The sequence below is a fragment of the Podarcis muralis genome, chromosome 3 (genome assembly GCF_964188315.1).
Source record: "Podarcis muralis chromosome 3, rPodMur119.hap1.1, whole genome shotgun sequence".
Taxonomy (NCBI): Eukaryota; Metazoa; Chordata; class Lepidosauria; order Squamata; family Lacertidae; genus Podarcis; species Podarcis muralis.
The window spans coordinates 6431135-6447076 of NC_135657.1; the positions used below are offsets into that span (position 1 = coordinate 6431135).

The 15942-nt window shown below is 46.1% G+C and overlaps 1 long non-coding RNA gene across 1 annotated transcript; it reads right to left on the minus strand.

Moving 5' to 3' along the window:
* Positions 1-4973: 4973 nt before the first annotated feature.
* Positions 4974-10490, minus strand: LOC144327137 (uncharacterized). The gene is made up of 3 exons (XR_013392043.1): positions 10207-10490; positions 8683-8808; positions 4974-5694 (listed from the first exon to the last, which is right to left on the minus strand). It is a non-coding gene; the product is annotated as an uncharacterized LOC144327137 (long non-coding RNA).
* Positions 10491-15942: the final 5452 nt, after the last annotated feature.

The following is a 15942-nucleotide window of genomic DNA, read 5'->3' on the forward strand; positions in this document are numbered from 1 at the left end:
GGAAAAGAAAGCGGGAAACATAAGGAGCCCAGCACAACAAACCAGCCCGGAGCGCCTGTGGTTAAGATGGCCCTGTTGGGAAACCCACTCTCCTGAAAGATCAGGCTTTTTTTGATAAGAAAAGTGAAGTGAAAATGTGCTGGGAGGTACAGTGGTACCTTGGTTCTCAAATGCCTTGGTACTCAAACAACTTTGGAACCCAAACACTGCAAACCCAGAAGTAAGTGTTATGCTGAGGTCTGTCTGTTTTTGCTATTTATGTTGTGTTTTTGTTTTTACCGCTTTTTTGTTTTGTTTTTGTGACTGTGGAACCCAGTTCAGCTACTGATGGATTGATTGAGTGACTGCAGTAAATTGTTTATTGCTTTCATTTTATGGATCAATGGTCTCGTTAGATAGTAAAATTCCATGTTATATAGCTGTTTTTAAAAGTCTGGAACGGATTAATCCGTTTTGCATTACTTTCTATGGGAAAGCGCGCCTTGGTTTTGGAACGGACTTCCGGGACGGATTAAGTTTGAGAACCAAGGTACCACTGTGGGGATAATAGTGGTTTTTGATGCAGACCCTTCTAACCTCCTTGTAAGTAAATAAGGATGAATGCTCATGAAATAGCTGGTGTCGCCTGGCCTCCTCACAAGCAGGCAGGACGAATGCTCAAGAAACAGGGCACATGGAAGCATTATGTGGAGCATGAGAGTTGCACGGATGTCTCCCTTTGGGTGAGCTGCCGGGAATCCCCCTCCCCATTATTTTTTCCAGAGAGAAGGGCATGGAACCCACCAAACATGGTCTGGCCATCAAGTCTCAGAAGAGATCCAATGTGATAAGCGACCCAGCTTGTTCCTCTTACCTAAAGAGACTAGAAAGGCACCCAAAATGGCAACGATCAACAGATTACGGAACCTCATGGCTGGAGGGTCACCTGTGATCTCCGAGGAACTGGAACAAATGTGTAAACATAGATGAGGTCAACAGCTTGGCCAACAAGACGGGAGTAGCGGTGGGTGAAATAATAATCAGCATACATAACCTACAAAGTCCATTGTTCTCCCAGTGGAAAGAAGCCAACACGCCAGCGAACCCAAGAATTAAAGTCCTGTGTCCCTATTGGCTGAAGCAGGTCATGTGAGAGATCTGGAATGTTCCATTGTTTTCTTCTCCGAGGATGGTTCACTTCGAATCGGCTGTTTGTTGACCACACAAGCCATCTCCAGGTACTCGCCGATTCGAATAAATGTAACAGATTGAGGTTGAATCCTGACGAGACAGAAGTACTGTTTTTGGGGGACAGGGGGCGGGCGGGTGTGGGGGACTCCCTGGTCCTGAATGGGGTAACTGTGCCCCTGAAGGACCAGGTGCGCAGCCTGGGAGTCATTCTGGACTCACAGCTGTCCATGGAGGCACAGGTCAATTCTGTGTCCAGGTCGGCTCTCTACCAGCTCCACCTGGTATGCTGGCTGAGACCCTCCCTGCCCGCAGACTGTCTCGCCAGAGTGGTGCATGCTCTAGTTATCTCCCACTTGGACTACTGCAATGCGCTCTATGTGGGGCTACCTTTGAAGGTGACCCGGAAACTGCAACTAATCCAGAATGCGGCAGCTAGACTGGTGACTGGGAGTGGCCGCCGGGACCACATAACACCGGTCCTGAGAGATCTGCATTGGCTCCCAGTACGTTTCTGAGCACAATTCAAAGTGTTGGTGCTGATCTTTAAAGCCCTAAACAGCCTCGGTCCTGTATACCTGAAGGAGCGTCTCCACCCCCATCATTCACTGAGGTCCAGCGCCGAGGGCCTTCTGGCAGTTCCCTCCTTGCGAGAAGTGAGGTTACAGGGAACCAGACAGAGGGCCTTCTCGGTAGTGGTGCCCGCCCTGTGGAACGCCCTCCCTTCAGATGTGAAGGAAATAAGCAGCTATCTTCTCTTTAAAAGACATCTGAAGGCAGCCCTGTTTAGGGAAGTTTTTAATATTTAATGCTGTATTGTTCTTAACATTTGATTGGGAGCCGCCCAGAGTGGCTGGGGAGACTCAGCCAGACGGGGGGTGGGGGGGGGGAAGAGATAAATAAATAAATTAATAATAATAATAATAATAATAATAATAATAATAATAATAATAATGTTCATTTCATTTTTTGAAAAAAAAATTGGGACATCTTGAGAAGATACCCCAAAGATTTCAACCACCTCCAGTGGTATGGGGGGGGGGGAGTAGAGAGCCACACAGGTGCCATGGGAGAGAGTTCCTTGGGTGTTGTTGCACCCATAGGTGCCATGCCAGGGAGCATTGCCTTAATTAATTAATTAATTAATTTTAAATAATCATACTTTCATCCATGGACGTTGAATAACTTACAGAAAAATCATTCAGTCGAAAATCTAACAATAACATCAAAACCCTCCTCCTATTCGTTATGCATAACAGTATATACTTTTGTCCCTACTCATTTATCCTAATTTCCCCCCCTTCATCCCTCCCCTTTAACCCCTCCCCCCCAAAATTGTTCTCTCTTCAAATCTTTAACCATGCGCACAGATTATTCATTCTAATTTGGGTGCTTGGGTTGGCTTCCCCCGTGCTATCCAATTCCTATAACTTGTCCATTTCTTCAAAATCTTTTGACATTTGTTTTCCCATGTATCTTCCGTCATTACCTGTTCAAATATATCAGATTGTATATATTCAAAAACACAGTCATTCCATTTTTCCATTGTCCATTTATCCTTTTCTTTCCATCCTGATGCAATAACTAGCATACCAGCTAAGATAATTTTATACCAATCTTGCTCTTTTCTTTCTATTTTACTATTCCCCAGTATTCTTGAGATAAGCATTTCTCTATTGAAGGAACATTGCCTTAAGGCATACAAACATACAGTTCCGTCTATTCCACTCCATCTATTACAATTTTATGTTATGAACTGCCCTGAAATCTACGGATGAAGAGAGGTATACAAATCTAATTGAATAATAATAATAATAATTTGACCTTCAGTGGTGCTCACACAGAGAATATAATTCCCCAGGCCCGCGTATACACCACTCAAAGCACTTTGCTTCTTCATGCTGTGCATCGTTAAACTATGGAACTCCCTGCCACAGCAGGCAGTGATGAATGGCTTTTAAAGAGGACTAGACGGCTACCAAGGGACGCGGGTGGCACTGTGGGTTAAACCACAGAGCCTAGGACTTGCCGATCAGAAGGTCGGCGGTTCAAATCCCCGCAATGGGGTGAGCTCCTGTTGCTCAGTCCCTGCTCCTGCCAACCTAGCAATTCGAAAGCACGTCAAAGTGCAAGTAGATAAATAGGTACCACTCCGGCAGGAATGAAAATGGTGTTTCCATGCACTGCTCTGGTTTTCCAGAAGCAGCTTAGTCATGCTGGCCACATGACCCGGAAGCTGTACACTGGCTCCCTCGGCCAATGAAGCGAGATGAGCGCCGCAACCCCAGAGTCGGCCACGACTGGACCTAATGGTCAGGGGTCCCTTTACCTTTAGAGGGCTATCAGTTATTATGGTTGAGCTCTGCTTCCACGGTTGGAGGCATCAATGTTTCTGAACACCAGTTGCTGGAGGGGAGAGGGCTCTTGCACTTGGATGCTCCTTGTGGATTTTGCACAGCCACTGTGAGAACAGGATGCTGGACTAGACTGGCCATTGGCGCGATCCAGCCAAGTCTTATGTTTTTATGAATGTAAGTTCAGTGCCGTTTGCTAGGCGGCAGCAGTGAGGAATCATAGAGTTGCAGAGTTGGAAGGAACCCTGCGGGTCATCTAGTCCAACCCCCTGCAATGCAGGAATATGGCAGCTGTCCGAGACGGGGATCAAACTTGGAACCTTAGCATTATCAAGCTCTAACTGACTGAGCTATCCAGGGGCAGCTATTGCCTTAGCGCCTTGTCTCTGGGCTTCTCCAGAGGCATCTTGTTGTCAGGGAAAAGGATGCTAGACAATTTATTTTTAATAATAATAATAATAATAATAATAATAATAATAATAATAATAATAATAATAATAATTTTTATTTATACCCCACCCTCCCCGGCCAGAGCCGGGCTCAGGGCGGCTAACATCAATAACATTTCAGTAAAAACATAATAAGAAGAAAAGAAAAGAAAAGAAAAGAAAAACACAATTTCAAATACAGGTTAAAATGCAATTTAAAATGCAGCCTCATTTTAAAAGTCAAACATAAGGGGAGGGAAACATAGGGGTCAAACTGAGTCCAAACCAAAGTTTTCAGTTGCAATCCAATAATAGCCTCATCATAAGAATACCAATTTATAATACAATCGTTCAAATACCGAATTATATAATTTAGATAAAGTGCCCCCCCCCGTGTGCTAGAATTGATGGCTGATGCTTTTCTTTATTTCTGCGTTCCAAACTCTTATTAATTTCAATTACATTCCAGTCATAATAATAATCCCACTATACAACAACTACTATTTTAATAACTTCTCTTATTTCTCATCACCTCCTGGCAAATAGAAGGGGAAGATTTTACCTTCTTGGACTCCATGATCACTGCAGATGGTGACAGCAGTCACGAAATTAAAAGATGCCTGCTCCTTGGGAGAAAGGTGATGGCAAACCTAGACAGCATCTTAAAAAGCAGAGACATCACCCTGCCAACAAAGGTCTGTATAGTTAAAGCTCTGGTTTTCCCGGTAGTGATGTATGGAAGTGAGAGCTGGACCATAAAGAAGGCTGATCGCCGAAGAATTGATGCTTTTGAATTATGGTGTTGGAGGAGACTCTTGAGAGTCCCATGGACTGCAAGAAGATCAAACCTATCCATTCTGAAAGAAATCAGCCCTGAGTGCTCACTGGAAGGACAGATCCTGAAGCTGAGGCTCCAAGACTTTGGCCACCTCATGAGAAGAGCAGACTCCCCGGAAAAGACCCTGATGTTGGGAAGGATTGAGGGCACAAGGAGAAGGGGATGACAGAGGACGAGGTGGTGGGACAGTGTTCTTGAAGCTACCATGAGTCTGGCGAGGCTGCGAGAGGCAGTGGAAGACAGGAGTGCCTGGCGTGCTCTAGTCCATGGGGTCACGAAGAGTCGGACACGACTAAATGACTAAACAACAACATTATTTCTCATGCAATTATTTATCGCATTCATATCCCACCTTTCCTCCGAAGAGCTCAAGTTGGCCTTTTCTCTCCCCTCTTCATTTGAATCTATACAACAACCTTGTGAGATAGGCTAGGCTGGGAGACTGTGACTGGCCCAAGGTCAAACACAGTGAGTTTCAATGTGAAATGGGGATTTGAACCCTGGTCTGTCAGATCCTTAGCCCAGCACATTAATTGCTGCACCACACTGGATCACGATAGCTAGGTCTTTGGTCTGATCCTGCAGGAGTCTTTATATCTTTTAAAATCGACCATACCACACATATAAAAAAGCCTGTGGGTTTTTCTTGAAGATGCTTCTTCCTAGAGCAAACCAGTTCTCCACTGTACGCCCAGGCCGCACTCTGGTGGTGTGTCAGGACAACATTGTCTTCTACTCTTGAAGATGGGTGTTTCCTGCCCTGCAGAACTTGGCGTCTTCTCCTCACAACATTTCCAACCTTTCCCACTTCAGAGGCTAAGGAGGAGTTTGATGGAGGCACGCAGGCCAAATCTGGGTGTAGAGAACCCCCCGTTGCCTTCATAGGAGAGGAAGTGAGAAGGACAATCTAGACAAAGAAAGAGAGAGGGGGAGAGAATTAGAGGAACAGAAGGCCTTGCAAACACCTAATATCCCTTCTAGGCAAAGATGAAAATAAATGCTATGCTTTTCCAGTTTCAATAGTGTAATCTACTACAGTGGTACCCCTAGTTGCGAACAGGATCCGTTCCGGAGCACCGTTCACAACATGAGCAGAACACAACCCGCGTATGCGCGGGTCATGATTAGCTACTTCTGCGCATGCACGTGATGTCCTTTTGAGCATCTGCGCATGTGTGAGTGGCGGAACCCAGAAGTAACCCGTTCTGTTACTTCCGGGTCGCCGCGGGACGTATCCTGAAAGAACGTAACCTGAACCGAACGTAACAAGAGGTATGATTGTAGTTCCCTAATTTTTTTGAGCCACTGTCCAGTACTCCCAGTACTCAACCCCAGTACTCCCTACCACTACCCTATAAAAAGCATTACTGGATCAGAAATTTAATAATAATAATAATAATAATAATAATAATAATAATAATAATAGTTATTATTACAGTGGCTTGATCGACCAAGTAAGGAAGATAAATAACATTCAAAACAGTAACAACGAATTACACATTTCCCCAAAATGCAATTAAATCTATTTAGTTAATTAATTCAACCAAACTGATGGGCTTCATCCAGTGATACCAGCTTTTTCAAAGTCTGGTAGTCATTTACATTTGCAGAACCCCCTGCCACCTCCCTTCTGACTAGCACCCGTTTTACTCTATGATTCTATGATAACTGGTATTTTTAAAATGGGGGCTCTTTTGTTCAAGCAAGCCCCCAAATTGCTGCCTGTGTTTTGCACATAGAAGGTTCTGGGTTCAATCCACAGCATCTGCAGGGAGGGCTGAGAGAGACTTTCCTACGATCCTGGAGGACTGCCAAGAGTCAGTGTTGACAGTACTGAACTGGCCACAAGGCTCAGGGCGGATCTATGCTTGTCGTTTAGAACGTTAAAAATGCGTTATTAAAATATGACACCAGAGGGCGCTGCAGAGCAATGAGCCACTGGCAATGGAAAACCACTATTAAGCACTGTTATTTTATAAAACGTTTTGCAGGTCAATGTAGATCCAGCCTCATTATATGCCAGCTTCCTATGTTCCTTCCCAATAAATGTGTTTAGGGGAAGGCCTGTAGCTGAGTGGTAGAACACCTGCACTGCTTGCAGAATGTCCCAGGTTCAATCCCTGTGTGATGGCCTGGGATTCAGACTTGGAGGCTGAACCTGAGGAATCCCAGCCTGAACAGGAGTCCCCGCCTCCAGAAGCAGCTGAGCCGGGGCTGGGGCCTGAGCCTGAAGGGTCCTCACCTGTGCTGGATCCTCAGGTGCAGGCACCAGCCGAGTCTGCTCTGGCTCCTGAGGTGATGGAGGACCCATTGCCTGCAGGTGCTCCACTCTCAGCCCTGTCAGGGTAAGCTGAGGTTGCCTCTGGGTCCGGTAACCTTCCAGCCTCTCCTGAGCTGCAGAGGCTCAGGGCAGAGAGGCAGAGGGAACTAAGTTCCCGCAGGAGGAGTGCTTGCCTCCAGGCCAGGAGAGACGAGTCACCTGTGGACCGGGGCCGCCCTATGCCTCGGGGCAGATAAAAGCCAGCCAGCCCCAGTCCCAGGTTGCGGGAGCAACATTGTTGGTAGCCTGTTCCTGCCTGAACCCTGTCCTGCTCTTCTGCCAGAGTTCCTGACCTCACCCGACCCCCTGCCTTGGACCCCGCTCCAGCTTTGACGGACAACCTCCATACCGCACCCTCGACCTCGGACTGGACTCGGACCTCGCTGCATGGTTAACCCTCGGGACCAGCATACCCTGATAGAGCTGGAAATGTCTCCTGCCTGAAACCTTGAAAAGACACCACCAACCAGTTAGACAATACTGAGCTGGAAGGACCCATAGCCTGTCTGTGCAGAAGAAAGCTTCTCATGGTCCTGGGTTCCTAGGAATGGCCTTTGACTTTCTTTTTACAATTTCTGCCCCGAGCTTGGCAGCGGTTTCTCCATCACCACCCCACTTGTGTTCTGAATTTAGGCTGTTTTAGTTTTTCTGCTGCTTTATGTATTCCTGCTATATATATATAAAATTCAGTTTTTTATATTTTAAAAACATATATATCCAGCGGGTGCAGAATGCCATGGCGAGACTCCTTACGGGGTCCTCGCCATGGGATCACATTCACTCGGTGCTATACCAGCTGCACTGGCTCCTGGTGGAGTACAGGATCAGGTTTAAGATGCTGGTTTTAACCTTTAAAGCCCTATACAAACTAGGACCCTCGTACCTACGGGACCGCCTCTCCTGGTATGCCCCACAGAGAAACTTACGGTCTTCAAATAAAAACATCTTGGAGGTCCCAGGCCACACGGAGGTTAGGCTGGCCTCAACCAGAGCCAGGGCTTTTTCGGCTGTGGCCCTGATCTGGTGGAACGCTCTGTCACAGGAGACTTAGGGCCCTGTGGGACTTGACATCTTTCCGCAGGGCCTGCAAGACAGAGCTGTTCCACCTGGCCTTTGGCCAAGGCACAGCCTGACCCCCTCCTTCGGTAATGCTCACAGAACTCTAGCCCAATGGTTGCCATTAATTTGATTTTGAATTGATTTCAAAATGAATTGATTTTAGAATGCTGTGTTACTTTTATTGTTGTTAGCTGCTCTGAGCCCAGCTTTGGCTGGGGAGGAAGGGATATAAATAAAATTGTATTATTATTATTATTATTATTATTATTATTATTATTATTATTATTATTATTATTTATTATAAATTAATTAAGGAGAAAGACATGCAAGAAAATAGAGGAAGCTGCAATACAAAGCAGGAGCTCAGTCGGTAGGGCATGAGACCTCTTAATCTCACGGTCATGGGTTTGAGCCCCACTTAGGCAAAAGCGATTCCTGTATTGCAGGGGGGTTGGACTAGATGACCCTCGGGTCCCTTCCTACTCTACAGTTCTGTGATTCTATGTACCAACTCACCAACACAGCAGAGCTGAATGCCGCTGTAGCAGCTCCCCTTCTCAATCTTCTGTGCAGGGCAGAGAGTGTGGTGGCAGGTCCCTTTGTCTTCGTGGCACTTCAGAGTGTCTCTTGCATGACTGTGCCCTAAGGCAGGGAGAGATAAGCAAAAGGGGTCAGTTTACGCACTGGCATGCAGAAGGGATGGGCTGTACGAGAGGCAAGGCAGCAATTCGAAGCAGCGTGTTCATAATAAAGAGCGCAAGAAGAGCCTACTGGATCAGGTCAATGGCCCTTAAGGCACACTAGGTCAAAGGAGGGAGACCCATGGCTCTCCAGAATATGCTGGATTGCAACCCCAATAATCTCTGAACACTGGTCATGCTAGCTAGGGTTGATGGAGCCTGACAGCATCTGGACCAGTGCCGGATTTACATATAAGCTAATCAAGCTATAGTTTAGGGCCCCACTCTCTTGCCCCCCCCCAAAAGAACTGGATGTACATTTCCAAAATATAAGATAAAAACAAATAAAATAAAACCTACATACAGCAACAGTGTTTTGTGTTGTGTAGGCTCCTATGATGTAAATAATGGGCCCCGCCTGCTAGCCTGCTCCCTAAAATATCACTGGTTTGCTCATCTCTATATATAGGGTGCCTACATTCTGCTATTTATAATTATTACTAGTTTGCATCATTATATTTACACCTATTATTGTTTCATGTTATAGCAAGTATCTAGAGACTAGATTATGAGTCTTTGTAAATTGTGTTTGCAAAGGAACTCTTGTTATTGCCAAATGACAAGGTGTTTGCATTATTAAGTTTGTTATGAATGAAAAATCATTTTAAGTTAAAGCTTGATAATTATTTCACTATTAATATACTTCTTCTTAATTGTATTTCACTATTAATATACTTCTTAATTGTATTTCAGTTCAACAATTACTTTGATAAAATGCATATTTTGTTATGTGAAAATGGCTTTAGATACCTAGTAGGTCCATAAATTACCACATAGCATATATTCAACACAAAAAACAGAGCCAATTTGTTGTTGGCAAAGGACAGCTGGACATATAAAGGGCCCCATTCAGTAGCTTAGGGCCTCATTAAACCTGAATCGAACCCTGATCTGGAGCCACTGTCAACTGGCAGTCCTCACTTAGATAGAATCATAGAGTTGTGGAGTTGGAAGGGATTCCAAAATTCATCTAGTCCAGGCTTCCACAAACTTGGCCCTCTGGATGTTTTTGGCCTACAACTCCCATGATCCCTAGCTAGCAGGACCAGTGGTCAGGGATGATGGGAAGTGTAGTTTCAAAACATCTGGAGGGCCGAGTTTGAGGAAGCCTCACCTAGTCCAGCCCCCTGCAATGAAGGAATCTCAGCTCAACCTCTGCTTAAAAACCTACAATGCTTTCCGCATTCTCGATTCCCTGCATCGGACCTTTGATTGTAAGCCAGCATTTGAACCTCGTACGAAGGGCGGCATGGCAGTTTAACAACATAAAATAATAACAATAGCAAGAACTACCACCTACCTGGGGTTAAGGTGCAGAGAAGCAAGAACGCAACCGGGAAAAGAGACGGCATGATCCTCGTGGCCCGTTGATTTAGCAGCGGAGCAAGTCCCAGATGCCTTCAGAGCCAAAATGTGTTGTGTCTGTGTGTGAAAAATAATGTATCTTGGACCTTCTTAAAGGGATGGGAACCAGTTTAGCTGTTTCCTGGTGGCTTAAGGGATTTGATTGTAGCTGGAGATTTTACCTGCCTACGGGAACAGCACTGCTGAACAGAAAAAAGTCTTATAAACACAATAGACGAAGGTCACATGTGAAGCTGGAGAAGAACTAATCTTCCTACAATGTCATCAGGGCTTCAGGATGGGGTGGAGTTTCATGGGTGACTCAGTTGATAAGGAAGCAGAGACAAGCCTCCCTGAGGACGGGAATTCTGAAAGCTCAGTAAACTTTGGCTCATCGTGGTGATGGGAAATGTGTCCTTTTAAACCTCCATGCGTCATTATGGCAAGAAGTGTTGAGAGATCTTTTGTCTGTGGTCATTCCAAATAACTGGTGCAGCTGCCCTCTGTTGCATTTTCTTGGTCTACTAGATTCATTCGTATTATAACAGTTTAGGGTGCCCACACATAGCAAACACACAGGCCACAGAAAACCAATCCTTCACCCTTCAAATTTTAGGAAATAATCCTTTAGAAGAATCACACATTATTTTAGCACACAGAACAATCCCAAAAGCCATCTTGGCTCTCCTAATTACTCTAAATATTTCCTCTGCAGAAGGAAATATCTTGGAGAAACCTTCCCTAGTAGTTTTTTTCACTTACAAATCCTTCAGATCCTGTCTTAAAGGCATATTTTGTATGAATGGGATATTCTTGTGGACCTGGATTCAAAAGAACTAAAGTATTTACCATCTCAAAAGAACCCTGGCCAGCTGATTGCATAACCCTGGCCAGCCTGCCCAGGGCTTGCAACCAGTAAAACGGGGGTCCCCAAACTAAGGCCCGAGGGACACGTTTATCTGGCCCGCGGCAACCTCTGCCGCCCACTGCCGCAGCCTACTCTTATCGGTGCTGCGCTGCGCGGCTGCCCACTTTCGGGTCGGAGGGGCACCGGAAATAGCTTGTGCACATGTGCAAGCGTTAGTTCCGGGGCACATCTGGGTCGGAGGAGGCCCGTGCACATGCGCACAAGCTATTTCCGGTGCTCCTCCAACCCAGAAGTGCACTGGAAATAGTGTGTGTGCATGCATATGGGCATGCGCTCCTCCGCCTTCTGGCCCACAGCATGATCAGTGCTGGAGACACCGGCCCGAGGCACGGTAAGTTTGCTGACCCCTGCAGTAAAACATTATCAGGCACCTTGACAGACAAGAGAGAAGCCACTTGCAATTTTTTGTTGTAGACTGCCTCCTTCTGTGCATGATGCTTTTAGGGTGGACTTGCCGATCAGAAGGTTGGCGGTTCAAATCCCCCTGACAGGGTGAGCTCCCGTTGCTCGGTCCCTGCTCCTGCCAACCTAGCAGTTCGAAAACACGTCAAGTGCAAGTAGATAAATAGGTACCACTCAGGCGGGAAGGTAAACAGCATTTCCGTGCACTGCTCTGGTTTGCCAAAGGTGGCTTAGTCATGCTGGCCACATGACCCGGAAGCTGTACGCCAGCTCCCCCGGCCAATGAAGCGAGATGAGCACCGCAACCCCAGAGTCAGCCACGATTGGACCTAATGGTCGGGGTCCCTTTGCCTTAACCTCATCTAAGGCAGGGGTCGGCAAGGTTTACCTAGCCTGGGCTGGATCGGCCCTGCGGAGATCCATCTGTGGGCCGTGTGCAGACACGATTTCCGCTGCTGCGGAAGCAAGTCCCTCCGCCACACTATGCTGGTTTAGCGCAGTGCCGGGACTTGCCGAGTGGGCGGCTCAGTTCTGCAGCGGCTCATGGGCCAGTTAAACAGCCTCTGTGGGTCGCTTCTGGCCCATGGGCCACACATTGCCGACCTCTGGTCTAAGGGGATTGGGCAATGTCTAGTCTTTAAAAGGGCTTGCACACCTTTGCTATGGGTCTCTCTTACATCCTTGCAAGTTAGGAACAGAAAAATAAAGATCTGCCTTGCTTTTCACTGGAACCTGCCTCCATCCATTCTTCTCTGACCAATCATGGACTCAGGGGACTCAATGTCCCTTGGGGAGTTGGGCAGCAAAAGCCAACCCTGATCCCCCCCCTACAACATTAGGAACATAGGAAGTTGCCTGATAAAGAGCCAGACCTTTAGTCTATCTACATCAGTGCTGCCCCCCACTGGCTGGCAGTAGCTCTCCGATATTCCAGACAGGGATTTCTCCCAGCCCTGCCTGGAAATGTTTGGGACTGAACCCAGCATGTTCTGCCTGCAAGGCAGATGTCTTTGTGGTATAAGAACGTACAGACTTTAGCTGCTGTGGGAAGAAAATAAAACTGCAGGCAAACAGTGTGCTTCCTTAACTTAATATGATAAGATTCTTTCTTGCAGGGAGACAGGTGGTGGTTTTCATTCTTCAGCTAATCTGATTGGATTTGGACTCGGACAATGGGTGCATCTCCTGAGGGGCATCTCCTAAGGATGGCTGATAAGATTACATTGCAAAAAGCCACCCCACGGCTTGCAATGCAACATCATTTCCATGGAGGTGACCGGTTTAACTCCTGCAGCAGCTGGGCCCATCAACCAGCTTTCTTGCTTTCATTGAAAAGCAGAAAAGACAACAACTTTGAGCCATTAAAAAAAGAACCATATTGGAAGGTACTCAGGTGGAGCAGCTCTCAGCAGGGCTGTCTTACCCATAGGAGCTAGGGGTGCGGGGCACCTGAGTGCCAGGCTCTCAGGGGCACCAGGCTGAGAGTCGAATCTGGGGAAGCGCCCGCCCGTCAGTTGGAGCGCCGCAAAGGGGTCTTCTGCTGCACTGTGAGTTCAGGGGTGACTGAGCCAGCAAGACACTGAGGCAGCCAGCTTGCTCTGCCCTCCTGCACGCCTGGGACTGGGCAACCGAGGGGTGGGCACCAGGCGAATCTTTGCACCCCAGTACCACATATGCTTAAGACCTCCCTGGCTCTCAGCTGGCATCCTGCCAACACTGCAACAGGTGCTAATGGCAGTGAGGTGAGAGTCCATGGAGGAATTCCCGTTTGAGTGGCCTTCAAACCCCTGAGCCAGGAATGCTGGGAAGGTTCCTAGAAAAATCTGGTTGGAAAAAAGAAGCTGGACTAGGCAGGCTTTTCATACAATCCTGTTAGGCCATTCATACATTTATCAATTATTAGACTTAAGAACCAATTGGAGCACCCATTAAAAAAGAGACAGTGCAATGGGAACTGCAACAAGATGTTGCAGTTTGGAGTGGTCTTCTTCTTCTTCTTCTTCTTCTTCTTCTTCTTCTTCTTCTTCTTCTTCTTCTTCTTCTCATTTTTATTAAGTTTCCCATTTTAACAATCCAATCAAATCACATTAAATGTTCCAAGTTATACAAATACATATCAAATACTGTAGTCCAAATATTCTGTCTAAATTATAATGTTTTTGTTGGGACTTCCCATGCTTCAAGTTCGGGTGGGGCTCTGATCATCTCCTATCTCTGCTGCCTTGTATAGTCTTTTGGATAAGTTCATGAAGATACAAACAAAAGGTAAGTTGTGTTATTCACAATACCGAGAGATGCTAGTGGAGTTGTGGCCACTGTTCACTGTTCGCCAGCACCCTGTCGTCTACAACTTCATTGTCTACAACTTTATTAACATCTATCTACAACTTCACTAGCATCTCTCGGTATTGTGAATAACTTAACCAAAAGACTGAGTTAAGCATTTGAAAAATCTATTGAAACCAGACATTATAAGTTCATCTTAGGCTGGGTAGTTCGCAAGTCTCTGTGGCTTTGTTTAATGTTTTGTATTTTTCTCAGAAGGTTGATAAAGTAGGTATGATTATTGTTCTGTGTATATTAATGACCAATGTGTTGCATGAGTCGCACTACTTCTAACAGCAGCACAGGTTGCATTTTTCCAGAACTATGGTAGTAGAGGTTCTGGAAGGACAGATCCTGAAGCTGAGACTCCAAGACTTTGGCCCCCTCATGAGAAGAGAAGACTCCCTGGAAAGGACCCTGATGTTGGGGAAGATTGAGGGCACAAGGAGAAGGGGACGACAGAGGACGAGATGGTGGGACAGTGTTCTTGAAGCTACCAGCATGAGTTTGACCAAATTGCGGGTGGCAGTGGAAGACAGGAGTGCCTGGCGTGCTCTGGTCCAGGGGGTCACATGACTAAACGACTAAACAGCAAATGGAAGTAGAGGATAGCGGTTAGTTTCTGGGTCAAGGGGAAGTAATTGAAGAGGTGTTCCTAAGAAAGGCAGCCTCTCCTCCACAAATTTACCCACTCCTCTTTTAAAGCCATCCAAGTTGGTGGCCATCGCTTTCTCCAGTGGCAGTGAGTTCCAAAGTTTGACCATGCGCCGAGGGAAGAAGTACTATCTTGTATCTGCCCTGCGTCTTCCAAAGTGCAGTTTCACTGGATGTCCATGTGTTTTAGAGTTGTGAAGGGGGGGTGGGGAGATTTTCTCCATCCGTGTAGACCAACAACATCTTGAGGGCCACAGCTTCCCCATCCCTGGTCCAAGATTTAGGTCCTCCAGAACTTCTCTTCCTCAGTGAAAGCTGCTTGTGCAGGATGTATGAGATGAGAGAGACACCTAGTGGTCACATGGAAGTACATCACAGGGTTCATTTCATTTATTTAATCGGTATACTCTCCTTCAACTGTAGATCTCAGGGCAGTTGACAACATTAGGAAAGAACTTAAGGGAAATGATTGAAGAACAGATGTAAAAGTGAACAAGATAACTAAGAGACGTGCGGTGAATGTGGTGGAAGTCTTTTATAGTATTTTAACTAGGATTTATATATTGTAATGTTTGAACCATGAATTTGGTATTATTGGTTATGAAAAGTACTCTTTTTTTTCTTTTCTTTCCTCTTTTGTCTTTTTTTATTTTCTTAGTCTGTATTTTGGAAAATTGTATATAAATGTGTTTACAGTGTTACGTATTGTTCTTTGTTTCTCTTTCTCTTTCTTTTCTTGTAATATTCAATAAATAATAATAATAATAATAATAATAATAATAATAATGATGGATGTTAGCCAAAAGCCTGGTTGAAGAGGAGTGTTTCTGCCTTGTGCCTAAGGTGTATAATGAAGGGACCAGGTGAACTTCCGTGAGGAGAGCATTCCACAGATTGGGAGCCACTGCAGAAAAGGCCCTTTCTTCTGTTGCCACCCTCCAGACCTGTCGTGGAGGAGGCACAGGAAGGAGGGCTTCAGATGATGATCTCAGGGTCCAGGCAAGTTCATATGGAGCGAGGCACAGTCCTTGAGGTATTGCTGTCCTGAGCCACTGAGAATAGCTGGGCGCTTCTCTCTGTGGGGCAGTGTTTCACAAACTTGGGTTTCCAGCTGCTTTTGGACTACAAGTCCCATCATCCCTAGCTAGCAGGACCAGTGGCCAGGGATGATGGGAATTGTAGTCCAAAACCAGCTGGGGATTCAAGTTTGGGAAACCCTGGCCTAGACAACTAGATTGGTGTGTGTAATCCAGAGCTGTAGAAGCGACTGTGTTTTCTTAGAGAGTTAACTGCTGCGTGCATTCTGGGAAGGACTCGTGACACCAGGGGAATAAATCCTTTTGCATTATACAAGTGAAATGCAGAGATCCTTTGAATTTCGAA